Source organism: Saccopteryx bilineata, chromosome 5 (assembly GCF_036850765.1).
Source record: "Saccopteryx bilineata isolate mSacBil1 chromosome 5, mSacBil1_pri_phased_curated, whole genome shotgun sequence".
Classification (NCBI taxonomy): Eukaryota; Metazoa; Chordata; class Mammalia; order Chiroptera; family Emballonuridae; genus Saccopteryx; species Saccopteryx bilineata.
In genome coordinates, this window is record NC_089494.1 from 54649285 (window position 1) to 54676568 (window position 27284).

Consider the following 27284-nt stretch of genomic DNA (forward strand, 5'->3'; position numbering starts at 1 on the left):
CACCATGCTGCTTACATCGGAACACTGTGCCCTGGTCCTGACAGGCATTTCTTATGAAGAGTTCCACTAGGAAAATAGTATAAAAGTGACTGTAAAGAGCCAAAAAAATAAATGCCTTACAGTTCTGCTTAAACTGTTGATTATATTAGAATTCATGGGTACAACAGGAAACAAAATAAATTGTGGTAAATTTCCCCAAAGATTTTATTGTGCATCCCTTTTATTTTTATTCACATACTCTGTGCTTACTGAGCTTTGGTAAAGGATGCCTGGGCTATTTTTATTCAGAGAAAGGCGATAACACCAGCCAAGCAGAAGGACCCATCCATGACCAGAATCCAATGGCCTTCATTATCTTCCAACTCACTCCTAAATGACTCACAGAGAGCTGGCAGATGGTGTTTTCTCTCGCCCCTTGCCTTGCACTTATTTAATTATTTCAACTTAGTTTTTGTTCTGCTACCATGATACCTAATAAGGCAGATATATTTGGGAATATGTTACTTCTAATATTGACCAGTGGATTTGGAAAATTTCTCAGCCTCTAAATTCTGGAGCAATTGAGGGTAGAGAATAATGATGACAAAAAATTATTATTAATAATAGCTAACATTTACTGGGTACATACAATATGCTAGATACCGAGTCAATGAATTTGCATGCATACCTCATTAAGCATCCAGTGACTCAAACGGGAAGGCGGAAGTTTAGAGAGGTTAAAAACCTATGCTGGGTTAAATAGCTAGTAAGTGATAGAGGCAGAAAACTCTGAACCAAGTCCCTTTGAGACAGGTTGAGCCTCTCTGAAATGGATGGCAATGCTGTTCAATTACTGTTATTTTTATTGTTTGAGTCTGCTAGATAAGTTTAAAGTTTCTCTTCAGGCACTCCCCTAAAAGCTCCACTGTGTGCATGCACTGGTGGATACCAGCCCCTGAAAACAAAAGCCAGAATGGCCATAATACCAGCTCATGGCAGGAACCTGGAAAGCAAAGAAATCCTCTCTGCATCTGCATGAAGAACCAAGCCCTCTATAAACCAGACAACAGCAGCCGGTCACAGAGTCACATTCCTCATTAGTGCATGCTCCATTGATGCATCAAGCTCTCTCCCTTACCCCTTTCCCTCCACTTTGTTTTCAGTATGCCCCTTGTTTAACATCTGTTTCACCTCCTCTCTTGATTTCTATCTTGAGGGAAGAGTGCAAGAACCCCTTCCTAGGTAACACCTAGTATTTCTTTTTCTTTTCTTTTTTTGTGACAGAGAGACAGATAGGGAAAGAAAGAGAGGAACAGAGAGAGATGAGAAGCATCAATTCTTTGTCTTGGCACTTCAGTTGTTCATTGATTGCTTTCTGATATGTGCCTTGACCAGGGGGCTACAGCAGAACCAGTGACCCCTTGACAAATCAGCAACCTTGGGCTCAAGCTGGTGAGCCTTGCTCAAATCAGATGAGCCCATGCTCAAGCTGGCAACCTCGGTGTTTTGAAGCTGGGTCCTCTGTGTCTCAGTACAGTGCTCTATCCACTGCACCACTGCCTGGTCAGGCAGGGTAACATATTTCTTTCTTTCTTTCTTTCTTTCTTTCTTTCTTTCTTTCTTTCTTTCTTTTTTTTTTTTTGAAGTGAGAAGCGGGGAGACAGAGAGACAGACTCCCACATGCGCCCCACTGGGATCCACCCAGCAAGCCCACTAGGGGGCGATGCTCTGCCCATCTGGGCCATTGCTTTGTTGCAACTGGAGCCATTCTAGCACGTGAGATGGAGGCCATGGAGCCATCCTTAGAGCTTGGGGCCAACTTTGCTCCAATGGAGCCTTGGCTACAGGAGGGGAATAGAAAAATAAAGGAGAGGGAGTAGGGTGGATAAGCAGATAGGTGCTTCTCCTGTGTGCCCTGGCAGGGAATCAAACCCTGGACTTCCACACGCCAGGCTGACACTCTACCACTGAGCCAACTGGGCAGGGCCCTAACACCCATTCTTAATCTCTCATGCAACACTTTCATAGTAGTAGTTATAAGCTCTAACACTGGGGAAATAAACCAATATAGTAAGATGATAAAACTACATAGTAATGAAGAAGTAAAATTGGCACTATTTGTGGATGACATGATTCTGTATATACAAAACTCTAAAGGCTCCACTAGAAGACTATTAGAAACAATAAATAAACACAATAAAGTTGCAGGATACAAAATCAATATATAAAAATCCACTATGTTCCTATAAACTAACAACGAAATATCAAAAAAAGAAATAAAGAAAACAATCCTACTTACAATTGCCAATAAAAAAATAAAATACTTACATATAATTGATATTAGAAAAATGATAAAGAATTAGAAGAAGGGAAAAGAGAATAAAATATTTGGCTATAATCTAAAGAAATCACTCACTTTTTAAATTGTATGTAATTTTTTAAAAAACTAGTCATAAGTTATAGATATGGTTATTAATCAAGTCATAAAACTTGAACAAATTAAAAACAATACATATTTGGTGTCACAGTGTCAATGTACTACCTAAAATAGCAAACCTGCTTTTTCGTTCCCATTCCTCACACATTGCACCATGTGTCACAGTGACAATAACCTACCTGGATACCAGAGGACATGCTCCAAAAGACCATGGGGTCAGAACAGCAATGGAGGACTGAAGCCACATCCTCAGCCTTACTCAGATATTTATTAGCCAGTACAAATAACACTGAGGAACAATTTTTTTTTCATTTTCTGTTGCATGAGGTTTTAGAACTGTTTCTATATATTTCTGCATCACTGATTCCAAATCTGAAATCTGTTTTTTGGTACGTGCTCTAGTTTTTATGCAATTTTAATTCATTTTTGTTACAGTTAAAGGCATGCATTGGTCTTTAAATTGAAGTTAAAGGGCAACAACTCTTGGATTGAACATAACCACAAGGCAATTAATGTTTTACAAACATCACTTTTACATAATTGTAGTTGTTTTTAAATGTAAAAAATTATTATCTGATAAGAATACCCTCTTATTTTGTTTTAAGATTGAATCATGGCTTCTTCGAGTATGCGTAAATATAAGAATAGTCCTGACGCCTTCTGTTATATATGTGGCTGTTACACACTTCAACATAAAAGGCGCAATATTTCATCATTTGTGACACGTGCATATATTGCCTATTTTCAAGTTCCCCTTGGCAATCAAGACAATAATTGAGCTCCTCATATTGTGTGTCATAATTGTGAGGAAATGCTTCATGACTGGACAAAAGGAAAATGCAAAGGAATGCCTTTTGGTATTCCCATGGTTTGGCTTGAACCTAAGGACCACAGCAGTGACTGTTATTTCATTTTGATCCAAACAAAGGGCATTGGAAAGAAAAAACAGCATATGATCGCATATCCTAATATTCCTTCAGCAATACAACTTATCCCACACTCTGAGACACTCCCAGCTCCAGTTTTCAATGGTTTTATTTCTTCTAAGGACAAAGAAAGTGAACATGGTGATCAAGTGTATTTTGATAAGATGCATGAGGAAATGGTTGTAGAATCTGAAGGGTCTTCTTCTGATGCCAAGCAGTCAATAACCCCTCAGCAGTTTAGCCAACCTAAATTGAATGACTTATTAAGAATGACATAAAAATTGTCCTCGACTTTCTGAAGTATGAGGAGCATAACTGGATCATTTGTGTGGACCTTAAAATGGTAAATTTCCTGCTAGGACAACAGAGAGGTTTCACGAAGTATCCTTGCTTTCTGTGTTTGTGGGACAACTGAGCTCGGGAAAAACACTGGACACAGAAGGAGTGGCTGAAACGTGAAGCTCTGGAAGTAGGGATGCAAAATATTGTGAATGAACCTGTAGTTAATCGAGACAGGATCATCTTTCCCCCACTTCATATCAAACATGGCTTAATGAAGCAGTTTGTTCAGGCTTTGAATAGAGAAAGTGAATGCTTTCAACATATTATTTCTGCTTTTCCTGCCTTGTCTTTCAAGAAGATAAAAGCAGGTGTATTCGATGGACCTCAGATTTGAACCCTCATATGTGACAAAGAAATTTCCAGGAAGATGAATAAGGAGGAGAAAGCAGCATGGCAGTCTTTTGTGTCAGTTACAAAGAACTTTCTTGGCAACAAAAAAGCATAAAACTATGAACTTCTGGTTCAAAGGATGGTTGTTGGCTTTCCACAACATTGGATGTAACATGAGCATTAAGATTCACTTCCTGAACAGTCACCTTGATAAGTTTCCCCAAAATCTTGGAGCTGTTAGTGATGAGCAGACTATTGCTGGAGCATCAAATTGTACTTGTTGAGATTGTTCTCAACAAGTACACAAACGCAAGAACTACAAATGCAAATTTTTGCCTGAACAGAATTTAAATAAGTTTTGTGCAAATTTTATGATTAAAATAAGTGTTTTAATACATTCTGTTTTGTAATTGTAGACAAATTCTGATGCAATCATATCTTTTAGTGTATTCGTATATTTAGTGTATATTTACTGCATTATATAAATTATTATATTTTCACAAGATGATGCCCAAGAAGACATTCTACTTCATTATGTTAAACTAAATGTTGAAAATTTTACAATAAGATGAAAATCTAAAATCTTGAATTGCAAAAAAAAAAACCTGTAGCTTATAGAGGAAAAATTAATGTCAGATTTGAGATCAGCACACTTGAATTAGGTGAGAACAAGTGTTTTTGTGATGCAACAAAAAATTTTGTTCCCCAGTATAATCCAAGGAAATATACAGAAGAAGTTTTCCGGGGGGTGAAACAAAGGACAAGGATCATGCTGACCCCTAATCTCTGTTCTGAGAGACTAAACATTCTCTGTTGCTGAATCTTATCCTGCAGTTTTGCTGTTTTCAGCATGCACAGTTTCCAGTAGTGGGTCAGAGAGGCCCCTGGACTCTCTTCTGCTCAGGGCTTTTGCCCTAAGGCACCTCACATTTCCAGCTATTAAGGTAACTTGCATGTTTTCATAGCATATTTCTACAATTTGGACCTAACATAATCTGTTTCTCTTAGAAATTAAAAATTCACAAATTACTTCTAAATCATTCCAATTTTCTTTGACTTTGAAATGCTGAACTGGTTTGAACATTCTCTTCACTCTGCTGCCAACATTTTTTCATATTTATATTAAAACTAATCTAGAAATCTATGATTTAAAACAACTCCTAGATAAAATAGTTTACTTCAAAAGCACATATTTTATGAGAAGACAACTTACTGAATTGGAAAATATATTCACCAATGACACATCCAATAAGGATTAATACCCAAATTTAAAAAGAACTCATCATTAAAAAAAACAATTAAAAAGTGGGCAGAGGTCCCGAATGAACACTTTTCTGAAGAGGACATACAGATGGCCAATAGACACATGAAAAATTTAATGTCACTAATCATCAGAGAAACTCAAATTAAAACCACAATGAGTTATCACCTCATATCTGTTGGAATACCTAACATCAGTAACAAGTGTTGAAATGGCTATCACCAACCAACAGTGTTGGTGAGGATGTGGAAAAAAGAGAACTCTCATGCACTGTGGGTGGGAATGCAGATTGGTGCTGGCACTACATAAAACAGTATAAAGGTTCCTCAAATAAATTTAAAAAGGAACTGCATTATGACCTAGAAATTCCACTTCTGGGTATATATCTGAAGAAACCCAAAACACTAATATAAAGAGATATGAAGAGATATGTACCTTTATGTTCACTACAGTATTATTTACAATAGCCAAGATATGGAAGCAACCCAAGTGCACAACAATAGATGAGTGGATTAAAAAGTGGTGATCCATATAAACAATGGACTATTACTTGGCCATAAATAAAAAGAAAGATTACTGTTTGTGACAGAATGGACGAACCTTAAGGGTATTATGCTAAGTGAAATAAGTCAGTCAGAGAAAAACAAATGCCATATAATTTTACTTATATGTAGAATCTAAAGAACAAAATAAATAAACAAACAAAATGGAAACATATTCATAGATACAGAGAACAGACTAGCAGTTGCCAGAAAAGAGAGGGTTGAGAGGCTGGGGGAAAATGATGAAGATGATTAAGAAGTACAAATTGGTGCCTGACCGGGCGGTGGTGCAGTGGATGGAGCGTAGGACTGGAATGTGTGTGCTCATCTGGTTTGAGCGTAGCTCACCAGCTTGAGCCCAAGGTCACTGGCTTAAGCAAGGGGTCACTTTGTCTGCTGTAGCCCCCACCCCAATCAAGCACATATGAGAAAGCAATCAGGAACAACTAAGGTGCGGCAACAAAGAATTGATGCTTCTCATCTCTCTCCCTTCCTGTCTGTCTGTCCCCACCTGTCCCTCTCTCAGTTTCTCTCTGTTTCTGTCACACACACACACAAAAAAAATAAGTACAAACTGGTATTTACAAAATAGTCACAGATGTATATATATAAAGTGCAGCACAGGGAATATAGTCAATAATATTGTAATAAGTATGTATGGTGCCAGGTAGGTCCTAGACATACCAGGGGAATCACTTTGTGATGTATATGACTGTCTAACCACTATGCTGTACACCTGAAACTAATACAAAATAATATTTACTGTAAACTGTAATTGAAAAATAAAATTTCAAGTTTGAAAACAAAAGCATGTATGACTCATGGACATAGATAATAGCGGACATAGATGGGAAAAGTGGGGAAAGGGTGTAAAGAGGGACAGATATAAGGTGACAGAAAATGATTTGCCTTTGGGTGATGGGTATACAACATAATCAACAGTTCAAATGCTATAAAAATGTTCACCTGCAACCTATGTACACTTATTGATCAATGTCACTCTGTTAAATTTATTTTCTAAATAAAATTGGGGAAAAAAGAAAACAAAAGCATGTGTTTTAATGAAATAAAAACATGTTGCCTTACTGTAGTAAATACTTTACTTCAAAGAAAATTTAACAAAATCCTGTTTTGAATCCAGGTACTTCTCTTAAAGGACAGAAGCTGCTTAGGTGCTTTCTACAGCACAACGTGGGGCCTCCTACAAATCAGGCAGCACACCTGTGCTGGGCCCCACCCCCCAGGAGCCCTGAGCCCTGCATTCATTCACTCTGCTCAGCTGCTGAGGCTGATCCTGCAGGGAGGTTGTCAGTCTCTTCAGCTTGTCACCAGAGGATCTGGACCAGCTGTTGGTACAAGTAACAGTAGAACACATTCTGTAGTTTCTCACTATCTCCTCTTAGCATATAATATTGCAGGTCTCAAACTTTCCACATACAAATGTACATTGTAAAAAGATAGGATAGGAAACCCAGGCTAGTAGATAAAGACAGTACTGCCAAGGAAAAATAGTCATTGGAATCACTTTTTAAGTGAACATTAACCATTTATTCAAAGTTATACAAAAATTTGAAAGATTACAATCTTCTGTGACAAAAGCCATTTCAAATACTTGTGTGCTCAGCTGACCAGGAGAGAGTGAAAGAAATAGTGGGTAGGCCCATCTGAGGAGCAGGACAGTGAAGGAGGACTCTCCCTGATCGCCCGCAGGCGTGGCCCTAGAAGCAGCAGCATGCTGTGGGCCAATTGTAATGCCATGTGCCCCATTATTAATGCCAAGGGATCCTTCTTGGATTTTTTTATAAACTTCTTTTGCTATATTAATAGATGCTTCTTATACTTTGGAAGCAGTCCCAGCAGAAGTTTCCATAAAGTCCATGTTTTCATGCAAAATCTTCACCTCCTTTTTTTACTTGTCTTCTAGATTCTAAATCACTTTGATTTCCAGTAAGCATAGTGACCATGTTGGTATGGGAATGCTGGTAAGCATCTTCCAGCCAGGTTGTCAAGTAGTTAAAGGTACCTCTCCTTGTAATATCATACCTAGTAAAGCCCCTGCTGCCCCTCTGTAATACCACCTTACGGTGGAACAAAAGGACTCTTGCTCTGCTGTATCTCATATCTGTAGCTTTGCTTCCCATCAACGGTTATCATGTGAGCACCGAACTCTGCACCTAGTAAAGTCACGCACTAGCTCGCGTGCGACCCACAGGTTGAGAACCGCTGCACTAACTGAAACCTCTTGTCTGTAAGCTGTAGCAATAAGCATGATTTACCAACAAGTCACCGATGGTGACGTATTTGAAGAGACAGGTCACGACCACTCAGGGCCAAGGCACATGGATCTGTAATCATCATTTTTATATGCCTTATTTTAATAATTTAATGCATTTCTTTTTCAGGATAGTTGAATACATTCTTCATCAGGGGAACTATAAATAGATAATTGTATTTATAGCTATGTCTATTTACTTAGATTGTTTGCAGTCTCCCAAAAGTTGCTACAACAGTACTGAATGTTTTCAGATAGCTATCTCAATGTAAAAGGTAAAATTATAGCTAACTTAACTCACTCTCCCAAAGACTTACTTTAAAAAGCAAATTAAGTATATTAAAGATTTTTTGACTAAAAATAATGAAGCTCATATATGGGGCCCACTCTCCTTTGTTTTATAGATCCCCAGTCATGCGTACTCTGAAGCTAACATTAAACAGCCAAACAAAACACTTTTTGAAATTTTTGTCCTCAATTGTACTAGTTCTCTGTTAACAGCAGACTAACGTGGCCACCTATGCTGGTATAGCAAAAGAGGTCACACACCTTAACTGTGTGTTAAGGCAACTAAATTTGGAAAAAATTTCTACTGAGCATTGTAAATCTGGTCAAGTGATGTAGCTTCTCTGAGCTTCGGTTTTTCTCAAATGTAAACTGGGGATAGTATCTTTTTTAGGGCTGTTGGAAGAAATAAACAAGTAACAGATGTATGGTGCCTGGCACAGGGCTTAGTATTCAATAAATGGTGAATGCTTGCTGCAGTTAGTAGTTCTGGCTGTAATAGTAATTTTAAAAACATTATTAATACTTATTCCATGGAGAAACTAGCTAGGGAAATATGCCACAATAGCCACAGCTTTCCCAGGGTCCCTGGTTCCCTGCCAGTAAGGCAGGTAGCTGCAGTCCTGAGCTCCTCCTCCTGGTGTAATCTGTCCGTGTACTAGGAAAGAACACACAAGAGGGAAGAACAGTCTCTGCCTATACTCCACATCACAGGCAGGAACGGAGAACTAATCCTCTAAGAGGAATGATTTCAGAATTCAAAGTATCCACTGATCCCTAAACTTTTCCATCACTGATGATTTCTGGCAGTACAAATAAAAATTTGGCTCCTCAAATATTTGGTTTAAGATGTGGTCCACTTACAATGTAGCAGGCACCAGATACAGAGGAGAAAAGATGAGTGGTGCCCACACCTTTTCCTTGAAGAGCTTCAATCTAATGGGAGAAAGATGGACATGTACATAGTAAGGGACTAGGGAAATAAACCAGAAATTGAAGACAATAGGAAAAAACAAACAAACCACTAAGTGTAAGGAGCAACTGAAAAACTCAGACACCTTGGAGCCAGTAGACAAAAATCAATATAAGTGCTCCTACCATTTTTCCTGTTTCTCCATGTGTGTTTATATGATTTCCTGGTCTCCCCTTGTAAAGCCAGAAGCCAGGGCCAGGGCCAAGGCCAGGGCCATGCAGGTTCGCACTGGATTCGGACAGTCGGTAAAGAAACAACGGAGCCACAAACTGCTGGGCCATAGTCTTTAATTCTAGCTTGCACCCAGCGGGCAAGTAAAAAACACACACTGGGCTCCAAAACCCACTCACATTCAGTGCTCACAAAGCCACTGACTTATCCGAGTTTCCTAGAATCAAAAGTTTCTAGCTCACCAGCCTTATTCTCCTCAGTTCCCCATCTCCTTCCTTCTCCAGCGTCAAACTGCACAAACCGGCATCTCACTCAGCACTCCGCCATCTTGGCTGTTTTTCCTGGCCCCCTCCACGTGGCCTCCTTCCACTGCTGGCTCTACTCTCTCTGCTCTCTCATGCTAATCTCAGGAACCAAGAGCGCAAACTCTCGTTCTGCCCCCATTTTATATTGTAGCTTCACAACCTCTAATCCAATATACAAAATAGGGAAATCTCTAATACAAAGTCACTTCTCTGAGGCATGATTGGATTGTACCGCCCCACATCAAAAAGGGTGGGAAAGGCTTAATCACAAAACCAAGCCCCATGCCCACAGAGACACACATTAATATCACCTGGGCAACGGCCTCCACGTGGGCAGCACCACTTTAACAAAGTGAGCATAATACATTTTATCTGCCCAACACCCCTTAAACTTCTTTATTTAAAACATCTTTCATAAGGTGAAGATGTAGTAGGCTGGGTCAATGCTTATATGATGTACGATTTCACACTATAACTTTAACAAAGAGCCTATGCTAATCATTCTAATCAGCTCTTAACATTTCATAGTAGAACATAAAGACTAAATCTTGATTTTCTTTTTTCAGACAGACATTATTTTTAAGTATATACTAACACACACGTCCTACATTTATTTATATAAAGAGGACTAACACATATTACAAATACAAAACATAGCTTCTTAAACACCAGTGCAATAAGGAAGCTGGGGAAAGCCTTTGTAGGGATCAACATAAAATCTTTTGGGAACTTTCTATATCTGATGAAAGTGGAGCCTCCCAAAAATAGAATTGCCATTAACTCCCTTCTGGGCAGTTTCCAGACTCCTTCCAGGAAGACACTGCCCAACAAAACATCCCATACTTTCATTTCACTGAAGCCCTAAACCCTACCTCCACCAACCCACCCCAACCCCCACCCCCGCCCCTGCCCCATCGTTAAGCAGATATATAAACCCTTATCTCTGGCTATCCAGGTACTTACTCACAACTCACTACTCCCACAGAGTAGTGAAACTTACTTAGAAACTTACAGAGAAACTTTTTTTCTGTTAATCTTCCTATTGTGAATTAATTCATAGGCCCCACCACTAGAAGCTAAATTGAAACCATTCCACTCTATGGCATAAGGGGAAAAATTCTTCGCTTCACTGTACAGGCAACTTACCATAGATCTGAAAACTAAACTTTAAAAAGAAATTTTTTTATAGTTTATGGGTTTTGGGGTTTTTTTGTCTTTTAGTTTTCAAAATTTACAAAGTTTGGTAGATTTTGTTACAGAATTGTATACTTGTTGGGCAGATAAAATATATTATGCTTGCTTTGTTAAAGATGGCACTGCCCACATGGAAGCCATTGCCCAGGTGATATTAATGTGTGTTGGGGGCGGGCTGTGGCAGGTAGGATCATTGGAGCCTGGGGCTTGGTATGGGATTAAGCCTTTCCCACCCTTTTTGATGTAGGGTGGTGCAATCCCATTATGCCCCAGATAAGTGACTGTATTAGAGATGTAAAGCCAGGAGCCACGGCTACTATCACAGCAGCCTGGCCCATGCAGGTTCGCATTGCATTCGGACAGTCCGTAAAGAAACAACAGAGCCAAAAACTGATAGGCCATCATCTTTAATCCTAGCTTGCACCTGGCGGGCAAGTGAAAACACACACTGGGCTCCAAAACCCACTCACATTCAGTGCTCACAAAGCTACTGACTTATCTGAGTTTCCCAGAATCAAAGGTTTCTAGCTCACCAGAATTATTCACCTCTGTTCCCCATCTCCTTCCTTCTCCCTGCACAAACTCTGCACAAACTGGCTTCTCACTTCAACACTCCGCCATCTTGGCTGCTTCTCCTGCTCTCCTCTCTGCTCTCTCCTCTAATGATAATCTCAGGAACCGAGAGCGCAAGCTCCCCATCTGCCCCTATTTTATAGTGTAGAAATCAAAACCTTTAATCCAATATACAAAATAGGGAAGTCTCTAATACAAAGTAACTTCTCTGAGGCATGATGGGATCACACCACCCCACATCAAAAAGGGTGGGAAAGGCTTAATCCTAAAACCAAGCCCCAGGCTACAAGGATCCTGCCTGCCCACAGCCCGCCCCCAACACACATTAATATCACCTGGGCTATGGCCTCCATGTGGGCAGCGCCATCTTTAACAAAGTGAGCATAATATATTTTATTTGCCCAATAAGAGACTTCCCTATTTTGTATATTGAATTAAAGGTTTTGATTTCTATACTACAAAGTGGGGGCAGAACGGGAGCTTGCTCTCTCGGTTCCTGAGATTAACATTAGAGGAGAGAGCAGAGAGGAGAGCAGAGAAAGGCCACGTGGAGGAGGCCAGGAGAAGCAGCCAAGATGGTGGAGTGTTGAGTGAGAAGCCAGTTTGTGCAGAGTTTGTGCAGGGAGAAGGAAGGAGATGGGGAACAGAGGTGAATAATTCTGGTGAGCTAGAAACCTTTGATTCTAGGAAACTCGGATAAGTCAGTAGCTTTGTGAGCACTGAATGTGAGTGGGTTTTGGAGCCCAGTGTGTGTTTTTACTTGCCCGCCAGGTGCAAGCTAGGATTAAAGATGATGGCCCACCAGTTTTTGGCCCCATTGTTTCTTTACCGACTGTCCGAATCCAATGCGAACCTGCATGAGCAAGGTGGCTGCTATGATGGTGGCCTTGGCCACTGGCTTTACAACACACCTCTATTTTAGGACCAAATCAGCATGCATTTTCACTATACCTAGTTAAGTTTTTCAAAGTGTTAAAAAACAGAATTTTTGCTTAATACAAACATGTTAGTAGTTAACATATTTTTTGGTAAGTATGTCTACTTAGAATTTCAAATGCACTGAACCAAGTAAAAGGTGTTTTAAAGGATGACAGTATCACAAAGTGAAGTTTGCTTAGAAACAAAGCATGAAGTGTATTAGAAGGGCGACTTGTGATCTTGGATTCATGTAGTCAAATTTTAAGAATCATACATAAATTGTGGTAGTCACCACACCCAGAGATATTTCGATAGTAACCAATCTATTTATAAAGAAACAAGTGATGCAGAAAGAGAACAAAATATCTAGAGTGAAAAATAAGTCACTGACCCTGAATATATAATGACAGAAAGAAAAAAAACTAAGATAAGGCATGTCGAGATGGTGTTTTATCTGAAAGAACTGGGAAGATTCTGGAAGACAAAAGTCATGTCTTCTGTTTCTTTTGAATCTTTTTACAATCTGAAACAAAGTCACGCACAAAATTGGCACTTAGTGTTAGGCCTAAGCTAAAAGTTGTCCCTAGCAGCTGCCAGTTTCAGGTAAGATAGTAACTGACCCTAACAAAATCATATGGTCTAACCCCAAGCCAGTTTCAGTCAAGTTGTAAAACTTACTAGACATGAATCATGATAGTTTCTATCAGTTCTAACCTCAGGCTGAAAGCAACATTCCATCCCTGAGGGCACAAAGGAACACTCGTGGACATTCCTGAGAACGTCCGCCAGACCATTAGGCAAACCTAACCGGATGCCAGCAACCTGCACCAACCATTCCCTATGTAACCTCTCCCCTACCTTTGCTCGGGGAGGTTGTCATCCTTAAGACACGACCTCCTAGAGCTCAAACAAGCTACAAATAAATATTCTTTTTGATCAATTTTGATCCCTTGCAACTTCTTTCCAGCCAAACCAAACACTTAGAGTGCAAGCGAGAGCAAGCAGGCATAGGGGCTAAGGGAAAGAGGGAAAATGAGAATCTCAAAGAAAACAAACACTTCTGTACTAGCACGTTCAGTAGGTGTCTGTTGGGCATATAAAATGTATTATGCTCACTTTGTTAAAGATGACACTGCCCACGTGGAGGCCGTTGCCCAGGTGATATTAATGTGTGTCTCTGTGGGCTGTGGGCAGGCAGGATCCTTGTAGCTTGGGGCTTGGTTTTAGGATTAAGCCTTTCCCACCCGTTTTGATGTGGGGTGGTACAATCCCATCATGCCCCAGATAAGTGACTTTGTATTAGAAACTTCCCTATTTTGTATATTGGATTAAAGGTTATGAATCTATACTATAAAATGGGGCAGAACAGGAGCTTGTTCTCTTGGTTCCTGAGATTATCATTAGAAGAGAGAGCAGAGAGGAGAGGAGAGAAAGGCCACGTGGAGGCGGCCAGGAGAAGCAGCCAAGATGGCGGAGTGTTGAGTGAGAAGCCAGTTTGTGCAGAGTTTGTGCAGGGAGAAGGAAGGAGATGGGGAACAGAGGTGAATAATTCTGGTGAGCTAGAAACCTTTGATTCTAGGAAACTCGGATAAGTCAGTAGCCTTGTGAGCACTGAATGTGAGTGGATTTTGGAGCCCAGTGTGTGTTTTTACTTGCCCGCCGGGTGCTAGCTAGGATTAAAGATGATGGGCCATCAGTTTTTGGCTCCGTTGTTTCTTTGCCGACTGTCCAAATCCAATGCGAACCTGCATGGGCCAGGCTGCTGTGATAGTGGCCCTGGCCACTGGCTACACAGTGTCCAAGTCACAGAGTAAATATATCAATGGTCACATTTACCATCAATTCTCAGACATAATGATCAACTGTGAATGCAAAAGGGAAAAATGTCCCTTATAAGACCTATGATTATAGGTATTCATAAATGTCACCTAGTCACTCTTGAATTCTGGTTGCCACTGTGATGAGAAAGGCTCAGTCTGAAGGTGAATAATTTTTATAAATTTGAGTTTAATTCATTCATTCAGTTTTGAATTTTGAGAAGAGGAAAACATGTTTCTTTTCCCAGTGGCATTTTTATACTCAAATAAGTCCAAAGTAACTATGCTGTCAACCGCTCAAGTAATTAAAAAAGGGCATGATTTTGAAAATGCATACATTTAAATACACATGGCTATTTTATAACATGTCTGTAAATATTTTGGTTTTTCACATGTGACCTTTGTGGTTTGATTTAGTTTTGTCTTCCCTTAAAAGCTTACCTATCTTTAAGCTATGATAACAATTAAAAATTAAATTGGCCTTATTAGAGAGGTTATTTACTTGTGTTGCAGATTGAAACAGAAATAATTCAGGCTGTATTTACAAAGTAGTTTGCTTCTGTAAACCTCAATGCTTTATAAAACATTATCTAGTGATAAGTTTGGAATTATTGTGTTGACTGCATAGAAAGTCACTACGAGGGTCCTCAAGTCACAACAATCTCGACATATGATGTTTTGAGTTTACAACACTCCCATAAAAACTAAAAAATCAAGACATGCGTGTTTTAGCTTATGCTGTTAGTGTCATACTTAAGGACTATGTGGGCAAACTAGTTTGCTTTCACGTGGTGGAAGAACACGCAGTAACATGGAATATGAGTGAGGGAGTTGGCGTCCCCCAGTACGCTTACCTATGCCATTTTGAACTGTTAAAAGAGCAAGTGTTTCATTTGTGTTGTTTTGTTTGGTGACATTTTGGCTCTTATCATGGCTCCTAAATGAAAGTCAGAGTCTTCAGATGGTAGTGCTTTGAAGAAGAGGAAAGCTATCATGATGGATGTCACAGAGCTACTGGCATCACATGGAGAGGTGCTGTCTGCTGAGGACCTCATTCAGCTGGAGAAGCAGATGACTAAAGAGGAAGAGATAGAAGCCCTGATCCCAAGAGATTTACTACCAATTGTTTGGCAGAAGGTTTTCTTATGGTAGGGGATGGGTTGGCAAAATTTCAGGTTGAGAATCCCAGTGATGACAGATTCAGTGAGGTCTAAAGAGCTGTTACAGGTGCCTTGCAATGCTATAGACAGATTTTAGAAGAGAAGAAGTCATCAACCTTCTAGACTAGCCTGGAACAATTTTTTTAAGAAGATAGAGAAGCCTGTAACAAATCCTGTATCCTCTACATCAGCTGCTTCTCTACTTTAAAAACTTGTATTACAGGTAGAATCGTCTCCAGTATCTCCTGCATGTTCCTTAGGCAATCCTGATTCTGACCCAGTAGCTCCAGCACCTTCTGTAGGTTCTCCTGCCTCTCCAGCTTCCTCCTCCCAACAGGTCACTCTCTCCTACCTTGCAATGCCCCTTCCAGTGTGCAAGCCAACCACAGGAATAAAGGTAAGGAATTTTTATATACTCACTTTTTGTCATTTTTTTCTGTTACTAGAGTATACTATATTTACATCCTTTTCCTGTAGCTTAGTTGTGTTTTTATGTTCTAGATCAGGGGTCCCCAAACATTTTACACGGGGTCCAGTTCACTGTCCCTCAGACTGTTGGAGGGCCAGACTATAAAAAAAACTATGAACAAATCCCCATGCATACTGCACATATCGTATTTTAAAGTAAAAAAACAAAATGGGAACAAATACAATATTTAAAATAAAGAACAAGTAAATTTAAATCAACAAACTGACCAGTATTTCAATGCGAACTATAGGCCTGCTTTTGGCTAATGAGATGGTCAATTACTGGTTCCATATTTGTCACTGCTAGCCATAACAAGTGATATGATGCGCTTCCAGAGCCGTGACGCGTGCGTCACTGGAAGTAGTACTGTACATGAGCGACGCTGCGCTTTGCGGTGCAGCCACATACGGTACTCCAGGAGCACTGTGCTCCTGACCACCAATGAAAGAGGTGCCCCTTACTCTCACTGACCACCAATGAAAGAGGTGCCCCTTCTGGAAGTACGGCGGGGGCGGGATAAATGGCCTCAGGGGGCTGTAGTATGGGGACCCCTGTTCTAGATTATGATTTTACAACTGTGTTAGGATAGGTATTGACTTAGGCTAGGGTGTGTTTCAACTTACACTAAAATTCAGGTTACATCACTGTCATAGGAACAGAACTGTGTTGTAACCTAAGGACCCCGTGTATGTGCTTCTGTGACTTGAATGTGTACACAGATTGCCTGGGACCATGTTAATATGCAGATTCTGATTTAGAAGATTTGGAGTAAGACCTAAGGTTTACCATTTCAAATATACAAATAATACTAAAGCTGCCATTCAGCAGGCAATATTTTCATTAAATATTTTCCTTTACAAATTGTGTTTGATTCATTTAGAATGTTTACCATTAGAATAGCTAATTGTTTCATCCTTTTATATTCCTTTGTACATAAAAAGAACTGTACATATGTAATTTCTTTAGAAATTCGTAAGAAATGCTCACCCAAAAGGTGGATTTCTTGGGGTTCTTTTTGTCTGCCTTTGATAGAGAAAGAGAACCTTGTTTATTTTAAGTTAAACTCTTGCAACAAATTTTGCTGCATTTACAAAATGTGCTGATGTGAAAATCTATAAAATAGCCACAGATCCAAAAGATATCTTCAGATCTGACCAACAATAACATTTTTGGCAACACATGGAAGAACAGGAAGCGGTAATGAGTGTTTTTTTCGCCCAAAAAGCAACCATAAACTATATTTCATATTATTAGAACAAAATAAATCAATATGAGCTAGCAAAACAAAAACAAAACAAAAAACACCATTAAAATGCTACTAAAAGCCATGAATTGAAAAATGATGCAAACTAAGAGAGAAATAATACAATCAGGACACAACAGACAGTTGATAAGCAGAATACTTTATAAGGAAAGAGTACAATATATGTTTATTTAATTTCATTCTAAATTAGAACAGAATTTCAAGAGCTAAACTTTCATATTTGACAGCAACAAAAATTACCATTTTTTAAAAATAGTACATCTTCTACTACAGATGTATTAATTTTCCTCTTTTTAGCTTTGTTAAAAGCTAGTGCTGACACTAAAATACTTTAAAAAACCACTACTGTCTTTTTTCTTATTTTGTCCCATATTAATGACTCTTTTGAAAGAGGGGGAAAATGGTACATGATTGACTAGACATATTAATATGAGTCAAAAAAAGAACATAAGTGAGGTTTCAGATATTTAAATGTTTTTCAAAACATCAGTTCATACACATTGAAACCATCAAAAACTCTAAATTTTTATATATCAAGAACATAATTTGATTAAATGGGCTCAAAAAATGTTTCAAAATACAATCAAGAATAGTGTATTTTGGCCTGACCTGTGGTGGCGCAGTGGATAAAGTGTCGACCTGGAAATGCTGAGGTCGCCGGTTAGAAACCCTGGGCTTGCCTGGTCAAGGCACATATGGGAGTTGATGCTTCCAGCTCCTCCCCCCTTCTCTCTCTCCTCTCTCTCCCTCTCTGTCTCTCTCTCCTCTCTAAAAATGAATAAATAAAATTAAAAAAAAAACTATAAAAAAAGAATAGTGTATTTGTATCCACACACAGGATTAAATGACTTTAAATGAACTGACTCCTATATTAAAGTGGAAAATGTATTCACTCAAACATTTATAGAGCATTCCCCAAAACCCAAAATATTGATCAGCATCACAACCCCTTTTTTCTGTAGATATTTTAATTTATTGTATACATATTAGGCTAAGTCAAAAAAGAATAGAATGGCTACTCTATAGAACATGAAAAAACAATAAATAGAAGATAGGTGCTATTAAACAAATGGAATATATAAACATAAACAAGACTATGTATGTGACTTGCAACCACATTTATATTATACATAGTTTTAAAATTATCTAATCTTTTTCAATGACCAATTACTTATTTGAAACCATAGTTGGTAGAGCATGTATGCCATTTAAGTATTAGTTCCAATATAAAAAACAATTTTGTTGGTGGTGCTTATATGTGTGGGGAGACAAGAACTATTTACAGTATATTACTATCAGTTTCAAACCCCCTTTTGATATCAGAAAGTAATCTTTCTTTATTTGCTATGTGGTCAAAGGCAAAAAACAAAAATTCCTAATCCATAAAGTTGTACAACTCCCATTTTGAAGCACAGACTCCCCCAGAGAAGTAGAAAGGATAAATGTCTTTTACATTTGTTACTAATATCTGAAGTACTCATGTTCTTATGAGAAAATCATATCTTATAGTGATACATTTCACTACTTTCAGAATGGAACTTTAAATTTTAATAGCTGACAGCAGAATTGCTTTACAGTTCAACATTTTCAAGTTCATATAATTCACTCATACCTACAGAAATAGACATTGACCCATATGATGTTAAATATATTCTCAAGATTCTAATAAAAAACTACATGGTTTACTTATAATTTAAATAAGAAGGAAAATATTTGCTAAACTTTCCTTTTATGTGTGTAATTAATCAATTTATTAAATGTCATTATAAGGTTTGAATGATATAAATAAAGGACAAAATATAGTTCCTGAGACACAGTGAGGTCTTAAACTTAACAATAAATGACCATAGTTTAAGACACCGCCCTTTCAGTTACCTCCTGTATCACCGGTTTGTCGGCCGGCTCGTAGAACCATTCGTTCTCTGATCCAGAGCTTTCACTCAAAGGGCCATGGGTCACATTTGGCTTATAAATATGTGTGGACTGAAGAGTATTTTTGGCTTGGATTGGTTTCTGCAATTGGTATTGTGATGGCCTTTGATGAGGTCTGAGCTTTTCCACCTCACTCTGCTTTACACTCTGCATGATTATTTAATATTCCATCAAATCCACTCTTCTTTCTTACATATTTGATCTCATCTCTAAACTCTAAACCATAAGCCAGTGTCAAAGGAAAACCCTCGAATAAGATAGCATCCACTGCAACATCTTCACATGCAAGGGAAACTATCTTTTTCTTTTCCCTTACACCTGCGCTGGTAAGTACCCTTTCACTTCCGGCCACAGCAAGCAGATATTTGAAAGGCTAGGGAATACTCAGCATACACCAGCTTGGCAGTGTTTCAGCAACTCTTGTGACTCTTGAACATCCTGGGAAACTGTAGGCTGATCTGTATGCTGCTCAGCTTGATGTCTGAGTCTTCTCTGCAACATTATCTTGCCATTGAAAGAAAATGCAGGGCCTTCCCTATTCCCTCATCCCCATCCTCTCTACTCCTTAGACAATGGAATTTCCCATTAGAAAAAACAGAGTATAGTACGGGAAAGGGAAAATCAATTTTTGTTCTCCATCTTCTGTCCACTAGAATACAAAGCTTTGCTCCTCCTCTCGGGAAAATGCAAGGCTGGCTGGCAGTCAGTATGACAGAAGGAGAGCAGTGCAGCGGAAAATTGGATAACAGGATAAAAATCTATGGGGCCACAGGAATCCCATCAAAAATAGCTCCTCCTGTCAAAACCCAGACAAGTGACAAGGAGAAATATAGAATGTTATTTATATTTAAATATTTCTAATGATATCATAATTATGCTTCAGCCTCAGTTAAGCAGCCATTTTCCTGTGAGCCACCATTCTGCAAAACAAATGTTGTTATGTTGGAGAAAATCTACATAAGAATCAAACAGCTTCAATAAGACATCCAGGAAAATCCTATGAACTCCTCAAATAGCTATTTCTAAAGGTCAGAGAACAAAAAAAATTTTTTCAAGATAATTTTTCTTGGGAGTACAATAGTCAAGTTTAATAAAAATGGATTATTCCCAGCTCCTTGGCCATGGGAAAACAAAGCTACCTAGCAAGTAGCTGATATATAAATTTCACTTAAAATTAAGACTGTATTTTGGGAAATGTTCTAGTTTCTTTTTTCACAATGTGTCAAATTGAGTTATTCTATAGTTAAACTACAGAATAAGTTCAATAAACTAACATTTAAATTACTGAAAAATGTAAATTTTCTTGTTTTAAAGCTTGGAAAAAAGTATTAATGTAGATGTTCTAAATCAATATGTTTTATAACTACTTCTATTATTAAAACCTGACATTTTGGAATACTTCCTTAAAAGAATACATTGTATGTGGTTCAGAAGATTTTAGCACCATTACAGAGGACAACACATAAATATACACTCTATATAGAATCCAATTCATATTATACTTCCATAGAACTTTAATTCTAAGATTCCTAAGCACTCATTGGTCATCTTAATACATATACGCTTGTCTTCTTTTTTAGAGGGATAGCTATACATAATACATAAACATACATCAAACCTGCGCAACAAAAGCAAAGTGAAGGAGAGTCAGCATACAAACTCATTAATTTATATAAAAACAAGATCTTTATTGCCCGTTATACACACTATTCCACACCAAGTGCCGGGAGAAAAAGCAGATATAAAGGGGTATTCAGTCATAATAATGTACCAACTAAAACTTATGTTCAGGGTGCTACAGACAGAGTGCTAAGGATCCTCCATTTATGTCATTTCTCTTCTAAACTTGTCAGCATGCTGTCATGGCTCCCAACTTCCTGAACAAATTTAACTTTCTTCTGCTGCCAACTTCTATTCTGTTCTAGAAGGCTCCCTCACTCTGGCTCATAGGCACTGTTCTCATTCCCTAACTTCTCTTGTGTAGGCTGTTTTTCTGCCTGGCTTACCTTGATCTCTCCCTCTCTTCCCAAAGCCCAACACTTTAAGGCAGGGGTCCCCAAACTTTTTACACAGGGGGCCAGTTCACTGTCCCTCAGACCGTTGGAGAGCCAGACTATAAAAAAAACTATGAACAAATCCCTATGCACACTGCACATATCTTATTTTAAAGTAAAAAAACAAAACGGGAACAAATACAATATTTAAAATAAAGAACAAGTAAATTTAAATCAACAAACTGACCAGTATTTCAATGGGAACTATGGGCTGCTTTTGGCTAATGAGATGGTCAATGTGCTCCTCTCACTGACCACCAATGAAAGAGGTGCCTCTTCCGGAAGTGCGGCGGGGGCTGGATAAATGGCCTCAGGGGGCCGCATGTGGCCCTCGGGCTGTAGTTTGGGGACCCCTGCTTTAAGGTCTACCTAAAAGATCACTTCACCTTGAAGCATTTTTTGACTAATCCAAATGATAGTTTACGTTGTGAAAGTGTTCTAAGTTTTTAAAAATATATGACCTTAGTTAGTTGTCACAATTCCATTAGGAAGTAATACTTAATTTTAGAGATGCAAAGAGCCCAGAGCAGTAAAATGACTTGTCTCCAAATATAGCATAAAATTAGCAGAGTCCATATCCCTGCGCCATCTGTCTGATGCAAGGCTTTTGTTGTTAGATAGTTACTGTTATTTTGTGCCCTTTCTAATACCTTTTTTTCTCTGAATGCATGTTCTAGGCAGTACCATAAGTCTCAGTATTTAATAATTCTCATGTTAATATATACTACTCTGGGCTCTTCAGTTAGGCTAGAGATGTGTAAAAGTTTATTTATCCCCCATTCTAGTCTAATACCATTTAACTTGTTGATGGACTGAATCTAGTAAATCTACAGCATTTTAATACATTTGAGAGAAAGTTATGCTTCTCAGATAATTGCTCTATTGCCATTGGTTTGGGTAATTTGTAGTTCTATTAGCCCTATGTGACTACTTGTCTTCTCATACACTATAAAATGTGAAGATACAAATGACCATTATCATTTTCATGCAACAGGTCTTTATTGAGTGGCAATTATGTGACAGCATTTTGCCAGGTATATGCGGAAAAATACTAAGGTTTAAGACAATCTCTGCTCTTAAGAACCTTATTATCTTGCTGAAGAGAGTTTTTTCCTGCATTAAATTATTATATAAAATATGTTCAAGTATATTTTACATTGTATTATATATGCATGCAAATACACAAAACATGAGTTTATATATAAAATGTGCCTTCAGTACAGTGCCTAGCATACAGTAAGAACTGAAAAAATACTATATCCATCTAGTAATAGTAAGTAGAGGATAATACACCTGCACAGGTTGTGGCACAGTGTACCTGGGATGCTGAACACCCAGATTCAACACCCCAGGATCTGCCTTGAGTCTAGGCTCACCCAGCTTGAGCACAGGGACAAGGACTTAAGCATAGGATCATAGACATGACCCCTTGGTCACTGGCTTGAGCCCAAAGGTCACTAGTTTGAAGCCTAGGGTCGCTGGCTTGAGTCCAAGATTGCTGGTTTGAGCTCAAGGTTGCTGGCTTAAGCAAGGGGTCACTGGCTTGGCTGAAGCCCCCTGGTCAGGGAACATATGAGAAGCAGCAATCAATGAACAACTAAGAGTGCCGCAACTATGAGTTGATTCTTCTCATCTCTCTCCCTTCCTGTCTTTTGTCTCTGTGTGTCTCTGTCTCTCTCTCTCTAATAATAATAATAATAATAATAGTAAATAGAGAATAATGAGCAAAATTAATCTGTCATTAATCATAATAAATGGTTCTCATTTATTACCATCGATACCATTCAAAAAATATTTAGTGTTTCTATTATTCTGTGTCTTTCCAGAATTTACCATCTGGCAAAGTCAATGCTGAGAAAGAGTTGTGGAAAGCATAGACTTATTTCTTACGGGGCTTTCTCCTGAAAAATGTCTTTGAACTAAATTCTTGTGTGAACTCACTCTTTTTTTTTTTTTTAAAGATCAGCATTTTATTTATTTATTTTTTTACAGAGACAAAGAGAGAGTCAGAGAGAGGGATAGACAGGGACACACAGACAGGAAGAGAGAGATGAGAAGCAGTCAATCATCAGTTTCTCATTGTACATTGCGACACCTTAGTTGTTCATTGATTGCTTTCTCATATGTGCCTTGACTGTGGGCCTTCAGCAGACCGAATAACCCCTTGCTAGAGCCAGCGACCTTGGGTCCAAGCTGGTGAGCTCTTTGCTCAAACCAGAATAGCCCATACTCAAGCTGGCGACCTCAGGGTCTTGAACCTGGGTCTTCGGCATCCCAGTCCAATGCTCTATCCACTGTGCCACCACCTGGTCAGGCATCACTCTTATCTTTTTCTTTTTCTTTTTTAATTGAGAGGAGGGAAGATATTTAGACCCCTGCATGAGCCCTTACTGGGATCCACCCAGCAACCCCCATCTTGGGCTGATGCTCAGTCCATCTGGGGCAAATGCTCTCAACTGAGCTATTTTTAGCACCTGAGGTGGAAGCTCCATAGAGCCATCCTCAGCACCTAGGCCACCGTGCTTGACTCAATCAGGCCATGGCTGCAAGATGGGAAGAGAGAGAAAGAAAGAGAGAAAGAGAGAAAGAGGGAAGTGGGAGAGAGAGGGGTGGAAAAGCAGATAGTTGCTTCTCCTGTGTGCCCTGACCAGGAATCAAACTCGGGACTTCTACATGCAGGTTAAGTGCTCTACCACTGAGCACACTGGCCATGGCCACGTTTTTTAATATCATAATTTTTCTCCTTAAAAAATAAAATGCAGTAAAAAAAGGTTAATTTTTTTATATCTAGTTTAGATTAACTCTGAGTATAATTTTATTCTAATATTAACATAATGATTTCTTATGTGATTGTTTTTATTACATGAATTTGGATACATTAGCCTAGGGTTAGACAAATTAAATGGGAAAGTATCATTGATAGAGCTAGAATCAAAAACACTATGTGGTTCTTTGATTCTAAAACTTATTTAATGGATTACAATGAAACACCAGCTAAAGGCTGGTAATTTAAATTATAAGCAGAGAGTTCAAAGCTGTAGCTAATTCATTACTCACACATCTCTACTTGGAATAGTAATTTAAAGTCATGTGTGTCACATTAATTATAATCTTCTTTCCAAATGGCAAGATAAATATCTCAAGGAACATAATATATTATGGTCATAGGTCAAACTAAATGAATGTCTAAAATAGATTACCACTAAGTGCATGCAATATGTCATGTTTATACATTTTTAAAAGGATAAATTGTATTAACATTTAGCAGATTGTTCATTGCACATCATCAATGTTTAGCTTTAAGTGCATTAATACTGTACTCTGTTACAGCATTCCCTGAAAATGCCACACACAGAGATGCTATAAAATCCCTGACTGAAAATCTAATACTTGAGAAAAAAGAGAATAAGCTAATTTGTACCTTTCCCACTAAGATTTTATTGCTTTCTTTCACATTTATGTGAGATAGATATATTTTGGCTCTGAAGTGACTCAAACAAGAGCCATGTTACAATTAACAAAAGAAAAAAATTGCCAAAATGCCAGGTCATTACCAATGCACATCTAGTATCTCTGCTTTTATAATACTTTAAGCCTCTCCATCAACTGGGATGGTGTCAGAACCTCAAACATTGTTCTAGAATAGAAAACTGAACTGTCTCCTAATACCACATGGTAAAATAAGTTCAGAATAAGAATGTAAGCTGTTATTGTAATAAAATAGACAGTTGGTTTTCAGATTTAGGCTGAAATTGAACTGTTGTGATTTCAGTATGGATTAACCAGCTTTCCTGTCTATGAGCTTTGAAATCGTGGATAAAGTTATCCAATTCTCTCTTTTACTTTGTTTATTAGACATTATACATGGCTATTTTCTTAGCCTAGAATTGCTACTTTGAAAGGGCTTTGTGTTACTTGGGTGAATATTTTGAAGAGTCACGTAAGGTAGAGTGAGGGACATCAAAGAAAGAGCAGCAAACCAATTAAATACAGCCCACAGAAGTGTTTATTTACCTAGCACAGGTGTTCTTTTGGGGTTTTGTTGTTGTTTGATTTTGTCGAATTTGAGTGTCTTTAAAGCAAGGTAGGCAAATGTTACCATCAAGAGTTTCCTTGACTCCCTCTTTCCTGACACAAAGCTCCATCCTACACCAGGGTCAACTAGGGCAGAGTTTGTAACAGATAGTTAAGGCTGTGCTAAGGACAGGGCATTTGTTTTGCCATGTGGAGTTTGCACAGAACTGAAATGATCAAGAAAGCAGAGGATTCTTTCTCTAATTCTATTTCCCAGTCTCCAAATTGATTCTGTGATATGCCCAATATTTTTTCCTCAATAATTTTTTAAACTGCTAGTCAGTTGGCTTCTATTGTTTGGAACCAAGAACCTTGCCTGATACAATCTAGAAATCTTTCCCTCTGTCCTATCGCTACCGATGCTCCTCCTTACTGAGTCTTCAGATCCTAAGCCACTTGTTATTTCTCAAGGAAACCATCCCTGACCCCTGAGACTAGAGAGGCACCTCACACCATGTTGCAGTAGCACTGATTTCCCATTCTCACCTCTGCTACTAAAAAGTGTAATTGTTTACCATCATATAATCAATTTTCCTCTAATAGGATTTTTTCTCAAAGACAGAAAAGATGACTATCTTATTCACTGTTGTATCCCTAGCATCTCACATAGCTCTTTCAAAAATATGGTAAAAAAACAACAACAACAACAAAAAACTTTGTACTGCCTTTACTGTCTTTGAGAGCAGACATCCTTGAAGCATGCATTTTAGTTTGGATTGAAAATAATATTATCTCCATTCATTTTTACATTTTCCAATGCATTTAATCTGTTAATTTTTAAATTGGTGTTTGAAAGTTCAGCTTGATGTTACCATCCTCTGTCACCAAGGATTTCAGCTGAATAGTTTATTCAGTAATTTTTTTCCCCTTTGGGGAGGCCAAAATATCATTATAAGCTTGCTTCATGAACATGGAATTTGAAAACAAAGTTAATTACTTGATTTGATTGTTCAATGGCAGCTGGCTAAAGAAACCTGACTGAGAACTAACTGATATATTCCTGTCAAGCTGTCTGACAGGTCTGTGAGCCAGCATTCTCTCTATGTGGGTGGGAGGTGAGATGCTTGACTCACTGGCCCTTGTTTTCTCTGCTGACCAATAACCCCTACCTCTTCTGTTTCATTCTTTCCTTAAGCCTATACTTGATGGTGTGAGAAAAATTTATTTTAAAGATAATTTTAAGCCTGATCAGGTCTGGAGACTAGAAAACAAAAGAAAGAAAAGCAGGATTCTTAGGAATGACTCTATAAGTTTTATGGCTCTTTTTCCAATTAATCCAGTAAAAAAAAAAAAAAAATCAATGTGGCCTGCCTGTATTACCAGCCTAAGTATAATTAAGATCACAAATCTTTTTAATATTCAAGTTAATCATTCAATCCCCCACAGGATCAATTTAAATGGAAGTCCAATGACTACTTCTTACAACCTCTCCCTTTAACCAAGTTGTCAAGAACAGTGGACACTTACACAGTCCAAAGAAGTCATCCCTGTTTCTCATTCTTCTTAAGCAGGAGAATTAACACAGAAAGGGAAGGAGGCAGGGAGGGTAGAGAGGGAGGGAAAGAGAAAGGCTTAAAGATGAGGAAGAGAGGAAGGCACTCAAGTTGTCTGACCAGTTTCATCCTAGCTCCAACATTCACTTGTCATTTCTGTTGTTGCCACCATACAAATTCACTGCCCTTAACTAATCTAGTCCAGTGCATCCATTTGGACCTTTTTACCCTCCTTCAATAATGCAGCACAAGCTGCTGTGGTGTGCCAAGCATAAGCTTCCAATGTTATAGGTCCCTTTTCAAAGTTTCCCACAATCTGCCTACTGTGACAGGGAGATCCTCCAGCCACAGACTGTATAGGAATAAATCTTCCTACATGATTTCCTACAATTGGCTAGTCAAATACTTGCTTTCCCTCAATGTGAGTGCTCCATAGAGGACACATATAAACTTATTTGAAATCACCTCAATCTATCTGATGTTCTAATAAAGCAGTTTCAAATGCAATGGGAA

General features: G+C 38.4%; 1 pseudogene; it reads right to left on the bottom strand.

Annotated features, from left to right (window-relative positions):
• Positions 1 to 7345: 7345 nt before the first annotated feature.
• Positions 7346 to 19303, bottom strand: LOC136306472 (ras-related protein Rab-2A pseudogene; annotated as a pseudogene).
• Positions 19304 to 27284: the final 7981 nt, after the last annotated feature.